Below are 7,358 nucleotides of genomic sequence, written 5' to 3' on the forward strand. Positions count from 1 at the left end.
ATTTGAGGAGACCTTTGCCCCTGTAGCTAGATTAGAAGCCATTAAAGTGCTACTAGCCTTTGCCTATTATAAGGGATTTAAGCTTTTACAAATGAACATTAAGAGTGTCATTTTAAATGGGGTAATAAAAGAGGATGTGTTTGTAGAACAACACCCAGGTTTTAAGAGATCCAAATTTCTAAATCATGTTTTTAAATTAAAAAAGGCCTTATATGGATTAAAGCATGCACCCAGAGCTTGGTATGAGAGGTTTAGCACATTCTTACTAGAGAGGGAGTTTGTTAAGGGGAGCATAGACACCACCCTTTTTTAAGGAAAGCAGAAGATGAATTACTCATTATTCAGGTCTATATAAATGATATACTTTTTGGATCTTCTGATAAAAGGCTATGTGATGATTTTTTTAAAATAATGAGTAAGAAATTTGAGATAAGTATGATGGGAGAGTTGTCCTACTTTTTAGGTTTAGCATAAGATAATTGGATGATGGAACCTTTCTAAATAAATCAAAGTACATAAAGGACATTTTGAAGAAATATGAAATGAATAAGGCCAAGCCAATTAATACTCCTATGAGCCAATCAATTGATAAGAGTCAAAAAATGAGCCCACCAAAAGCAAGCTTTCTTCTCTTTCAAAATTTTTAAATCTTAGAAAAATTCATGTGTCAATTGATATTTTTCAAAGGATTGATTTTGGAATTAATGATCGTGATTAATTACTTTGATATATTATTCTATAAAATATTTTTCTTGAACCAAGTTTTAAAAAAGTTCTCTTTTTATTATCTAATTATTTTTTTGATTTAGATCTTTGTTTTCAAAAGATGGTTTTCCCTAGAGAAGTTCGAGGTAGGGCTAACATGATCGATTGTTCTACCATTTTTTAGATTTTCATGATGTAAACTCAATGATTCTTAATTTTTTTTTAATTCAATCACATGGAGAATTTATTATATTCGAGCTTTGATTATAAAAAAAACCCTTTGTTTTTTGTTGTTTTTGTGTCTTTTTTGTATTTTACTTTTATTTTTTTAGTTGATTTTTAATATTTTTGGGCCTTCTCTCCATCAGATGATAAGGAGTCATCTTTCTTTTAGTTTATTTTTCATGATTTTTTTTTGCTTGTTTAAGCCTTCTCCTATTTTATAGTTTATGTGTTGTTGTTTTTTTGTTCTCTTCCTTTTTGTGATGTCAAAAGGGGGAGTAGCTGTACTGCTCTAGTTTGTTCTGTTGTGCTAGATTTTACTATTATTGGATAGTGAAACTATGTTTATTTCTTCTACTATTTCCATTAAATTTCTTTGAACTACTTTAATTTTTTTTGTGTTTGCCATCATCAAAAAGGGGGAGATTGTTGCGAATCTGATTTTAGGGAATAGAATTTTGATGAGAGCAAACACTTCTATTTCTCTATGACTGCCTTGCTTACTAACATTTCAGGTCCACATGATTAAAATTGCAATTTGAACCAGCTCATGATTGGGTATACTAGGTCTGAGTCTATTTGTAATTCCATTACCTTTTCTTGAGTCAATTATAAACAATGTGGTCCCTGATGCTAATTAACCTTGCACACACACTCTTGGGAAAATTTTTGCATGATTTTAGAGTTTTCTATTTTTACTCACATCATCCGGGATGATCCAAAAATTGACCTGGATGATAAATTAAAAATAGAAACCTTAATTAGGGCATCCTGGTTAAGGCAGCCGTTGTTAAGCATATCATCCTAGATGATATTCATATCATTCAGGATAATATGTTCAAATTAGAAAGAATCAGCCTCTAAGATAGTTTAAGGTATGTTTTATTTTTAGACATCATCCAGAATGATGTCCTAGACAATACAGCATAATTATGCCTAAATTAATCTAATAATTAATGAAAGAAATTAAGGTTTGATTGCTTGATCACATCATCTTGAATTATCGCAAGATCATCCGGGACGATCAGTTAACAAAACCTTAATTCTTTCTAGATGATCAAACATCAGCCTGCGTCTATTCAGGGTTATGCTGTAGACGATCTGTGATGTTTTAAACTAATCATCCCAAATAATCATGATATCATACTGGACGATCAAGTCAATATTTCATGATCTAGACATCCATTCAGGTCGATCTTCTCGATGATTAAGTTACTTTTCAATCATCTAGCTATCCAACTAGGGTGATATACTGGATGATATTTGATGGATTAAACTAATTGTACAGGATGATATACTATCATCCTGGATTATATAAACAAATTTTCTTCTGATCATCCCAGATCATCATGACTAATTGAGCTAAAATTGTATTGATCGTACAGGAAGATCTCTAGATTATCCTGGATGATAAAATTAGTTTATTGCAATTAAGTTCTATTATGAAGCTCTTCTTTATTATCTCTCTTATTCTATCCAAGAGATAAGCTTTTCCTACTATCTTGACCTGAGAGAGCTTAGAGGAGAGGGAGAGAGAGGGAGAGAGAGAGAGGATTTTGTGATGGGGAGTTTGTGAAAGGTTTCACAAAGGTTGCTCCAAGTAATGATCCAAGTTGTCTTCCCCAATCATTATCCTAGGGGGTTTTAGAGAGGTACACTTAAGCAATCGATCAACATTCTCTACCTGCTTTAGGAGGAAGTAAAAGGAAAAGGAGTCGGGTTCTCTGCCTCACTGGTGTTTGTCGAAAGGATGTTTGTAAAGGCTTCTCAATCTTTCTGGGGGAGCAAAAGGAGAGTCACTGATTTTAGTGTTGTACTTCGAGGGCACATCCGGGGAGTGGACTTAGGTCGAGTTGACCAAACTATTATAAATCTTTGTGTTCTTTACAATTATTTTTTTTGTATTTAATTTCCACACTTTAAATTTCTTTGTGGTGAATTTTGGTTTAGTTTAAGTTTGTGTTTTTGATTGAAAGATTTTTTAAATACCAATTCACCCCCCCCCTCTTGGTTAGCCTTGGGCTAGTTTGTGTTTTTGATTGAAAGATTTCATTTTCATGCAAAGGTTAGCTACTCACTAATTCACTAAAATCCCATATATCTGGCTCCTAAAATAAATTATCAAAGCTATGAAAGTATTTAGCTTTGATAATTATTTTTTAAACCTAGCGGGAATTTGATGAGCTTAAACTTACAATGTTTTAAGCAGATGTATTCATTTACTTGTGTTTCAAATTTCATTATAATTGAAGGTCTTAGTTTATAATTAAGTGAAATAAAGATTCATGTACATAATTGGCCTAGGATCTTTAAAAACTCCAACAACAACAACAACAACAACAACATCAAGCCTTTATCCCACTACGTGGGGTCGGCTACATGAATCCTTTTTCTCCAACAACTACATATTTAAAAACTCCAATAAATAAATTTTAAATACAAAAATTATATGTAATATGTCAAAATGCTTAGAATTAAAAGCTTAATAGAGAGAAAATTAAAGCACATAAAATTCACCCAAAATAAATATTAATAATCAATAAAATATAAGAATTAATTAAAATAAATAATTAAAATATATTAAAAAACATAAAATAAATTTAAAACATTCTAAATCATTCCACGGAGCCAGTTATGTTATTTCTAGAAGAATTGAAGAGGTTTGGTAAAAAAATAGGACAAGTACTCTTATTAAATAATTAAATAAATCTATTAAATCACCAAACTTCTAAATTTTATAAGTAATTATAGAGAACTCTAAATTAAATAAACTAAATGGCACTGGACTCATCTCTAGGTTTTGTATTTATGAAAAATATAGAAACTCAAAAATTCATTGTAAATAAAAACGTCAACATTTGGGTCAAACTCAACAAAAAAAAGGCATTAAACTTGGGAAATCCATAACTAATTCAAGAAAAACTTAAATCTAGCAAACATAAAGCCATTAGACTCATCTTTGGGTATATTATTTAAGAAAAATATAAAAACTATGAAATTCATTGTAAATCTAAAAGTCAACTATTCGGTAAAACTCAATATTTAAAAATACATTAAACTTATAAAATTTACAAATAATTACAAAAAAAATCTAATCTAGTAAACTCAGAGTTATTAAATGTATAACTAAATCTAGCATTTATAAAAATATAAAAATTTGAAATCATTACAAATTAAAAAGTTAAGAAATGATCCTCACACTAAATGCATTAAAATATTCATTAAAATATGAAAGATTTTAGTAAATCATAAAAATAATGAAATAAATTAGATAATAATAAAAAAATAAAAATAAGACTCTATTAGAATATTTTTAGGCTTAACAACCTCATGTTGTGGGCTACATGCTCTAAGGAGGTCATATTCCTCATGCCCGTTGTGACAATGCCACGAATATATTTGATAAAATGTAAACATTAAATTTATAAATTCATAAATCAATAATCAATCATATAAAACTAATTTAAAAATAACTAATAAAACATTTAAACATTACAACTTCTATACCCTTCTGCATGATTCTTTCAAGAGGCGAAGGTGCACTGGATTGAGAAGTTTTAAGGACCAAACCACTTGATTAAAATGAAGGTCTCTATGCTATCCATTTACTCAAATTTTGAAGGACTGGTGGCATTCTAAATATGAGCCTAGAACTTATTGATTAGTATTTTTTGGTACTTAGAAGTTAATAAGTGTTATGTTTTATGAAATCTATAATTAACCATTACAATAAATAAAATCCTTTTTAAAAATAAAATTGAAAATATTTAAATAAAAAAATACTTAAATTAAAACCATCATTTAAAGAATTTATGCAAATTAAATATATTATATAGAACTTTCAGTTAATAAAACCTAGGACATATCCAAGCCACAAAGCTTTTCATACACACTTAGATGTTTTGCTAGGACAACCAACTTTAATTTAGGCTAGACTTGTGATTTGATTTGGTTAACTTAGAATGCCTTTCCTAGAGGGTACTCAAGTTTAGTTTCTTACTTTATGTACTCTAGATGTCTTATTTACTTTCTATTAGTGCACAAAAGATCAGAGTGAAATTCATAGCCACAGAATTTTATTTCAATTTATATTTTTGAATCCTTATGGGTAATTTGTGGATGTAGACCTATGCTTTAAACATTGGTTTAGTTTCATATTCTAAAGGTAAGCATATATTTTTTTTATCCTTATATATTTGATTACAAAAATAAATATATGAATTATCTTCATGATTAAATGATAAGTTAATATTCCTTTTATTCGTATAAAAAAATTAAATATTGCAAGTGGGTGTTGAATGGGTGGATTTAAAAGATGATTTTCTTTCTAAGCAAAGGCCATCATAGCACCACTTTAGCTTAGGTTACTAGAGAAGGTCTCTCCTATTACATGCACTTTACAACAACAACAACAACAACATCAAGCCTTTATCTCCTATTACATGTACTATGTTGTCACAAATTATTCCTTTAATGGGTTCCGTTTGAAACAAATTTATACTAATTAAGTGGACTAGTGATTAAGTGTTACTTGCCTTTTTGTAAATTTAAATTCAGAATTTCTTTTTATTTGTGAGGCCTTAAAGATGATTGTATATGTCATTCATTATTATTTTTATTTTACTTTTTTCGAACATGTATAATTAACTAACAAACTAAATTGTGGAACTCAAATATTAGTTTGCTCAAGTGACTCAAATTATAATAAGGATGTGACTTCTCCCAAGAATAAACTCTCCTTCCTCTTAGATCTTTGGCATGCTTGGTGATTTTTATAGTTGGGGAATTTGTCTATTTTATAGGGAGTAGTCTAAATCTCCCTTTAACTTAAACTCTGATAAGTACTCGACCAATCCTCTTTTTCATTGATTGCATTTAACAATTGTAGAGTAGAATAACTAAGGCTAGTAATTTGTTTTATTCCAACATTTGAGAACTCACACAAAACTTTTGATGGGTCACCCCCATGACCTAACAAATAACATCTCTCTCTTGGGTAGCTCACGTGTGAGTTCTTTTGAGGTTAGATTGAACATGTTATATGGATGAATTACTTACGTAATAGCGTTGTAGGGTATATGAGTTCTTTATGTGTTAGTTTTTATAAAAACCTTACAGAGATTCTACCCATGTAAGTTAATGAAATAACTCATAACGAGTCTTAAAAAAATGCAAAATGAAAGGAGGAGAGATTTTATTCATTTTTGGAATGTGAATGAAGATATAAATTACAAGTGGAAGGGCTTCCCCTATGGATAGAAGGTATTCAAATTGTTGGCACCCCATATGCTTGGTACCTTTTTTTCTCAAGAGATTGAGGATTTGTTTGTTGGTAGGCTCAACATACCTACTAGTATGTGACTAATGAACTAAGGTGAATTTCAAGTAAATTCCTTGTGAGTTATGGAACTCGTATAATGTCTTGTCAATAAATTTAGATCCATTATTAGAGCTAATGGTGAACGGGACATTGTATCAACAATAGTTCTTCACCCAAATAAAGTTCCTTCCCACAATAGTTTTTTTCTTTTTCTTACAAGGGTCTTGGCATCTAACCACTTGGTAAAATAGTTGACTGTGACAAATACAAACTTCCTTACCCTATTGAACGAAGAAATTATTTTATTAAGTCTATTCCATAAATTATAAATTGCCTAAAGTTGTTGTTGGGATGTAATTTGTGTGTTGGTTGTAATTGAATATGAGAGATTTTTTAGCATTAATGACATCTTTTGGAGAATAAATTCAAGTCTTTTCTCATAATGGTAGTGTCATATATGATTCTTTAATATAATTAATATGACAAACATTTTTTTCTGACGGGGTAGCAATTTTTACACTTGTACTATATCTTAAGAAAACTCCATTGAAAATGAGAGAGTGAGTGGAAGAAAAAGGAAGCAGAATTAGTGGCAAGGAGATCAATATCTTTGATTGTAAGAAATTTTTAGTTGTATATATCCTTTCCTAATCTCTTACATTTGTATTTTCTTTGAAATAAAGTTTGTTGTGTTTAATTCGATTGAAATATTTTATTAAATCTCTTCATATGCTTATAATAAGTTAATAATCATGTTTACATAGATTAGAAATTAGAACTTATTTTAATGCAACACAAATTCTAGTTTCTTCATGCTTAATGTAATTTTTATAGAGGTTTTACACAAAGTTAAAACCTATTCTTATCATTTTCCTCAATGGAGATATTATGGAATCAATTAAGGTAGTTAGAACATATTTCTACCATGCATAAACATATGATGTATAGGGCTTTGGGATCACTAAGGAGATAGAACAATCATATTAAAGTCTATATTTACTAAAAATTGAAGTGAGTCAACAGAGATGAAACATTACATAGGCTCTAATCCACACCAAAATAATTGGATATTAACTTGTACTTATGAATTATTAATTATCATAAGTTTAAT

Source organism: Dendrobium catenatum, unplaced genomic scaffold (assembly GCF_001605985.2).
Source record: "Dendrobium catenatum unplaced genomic scaffold, ASM160598v2 original_scaffold_59096, whole genome shotgun sequence".
NCBI lineage: Eukaryota > Viridiplantae > Streptophyta > Magnoliopsida > Asparagales > Orchidaceae > Dendrobium > Dendrobium catenatum.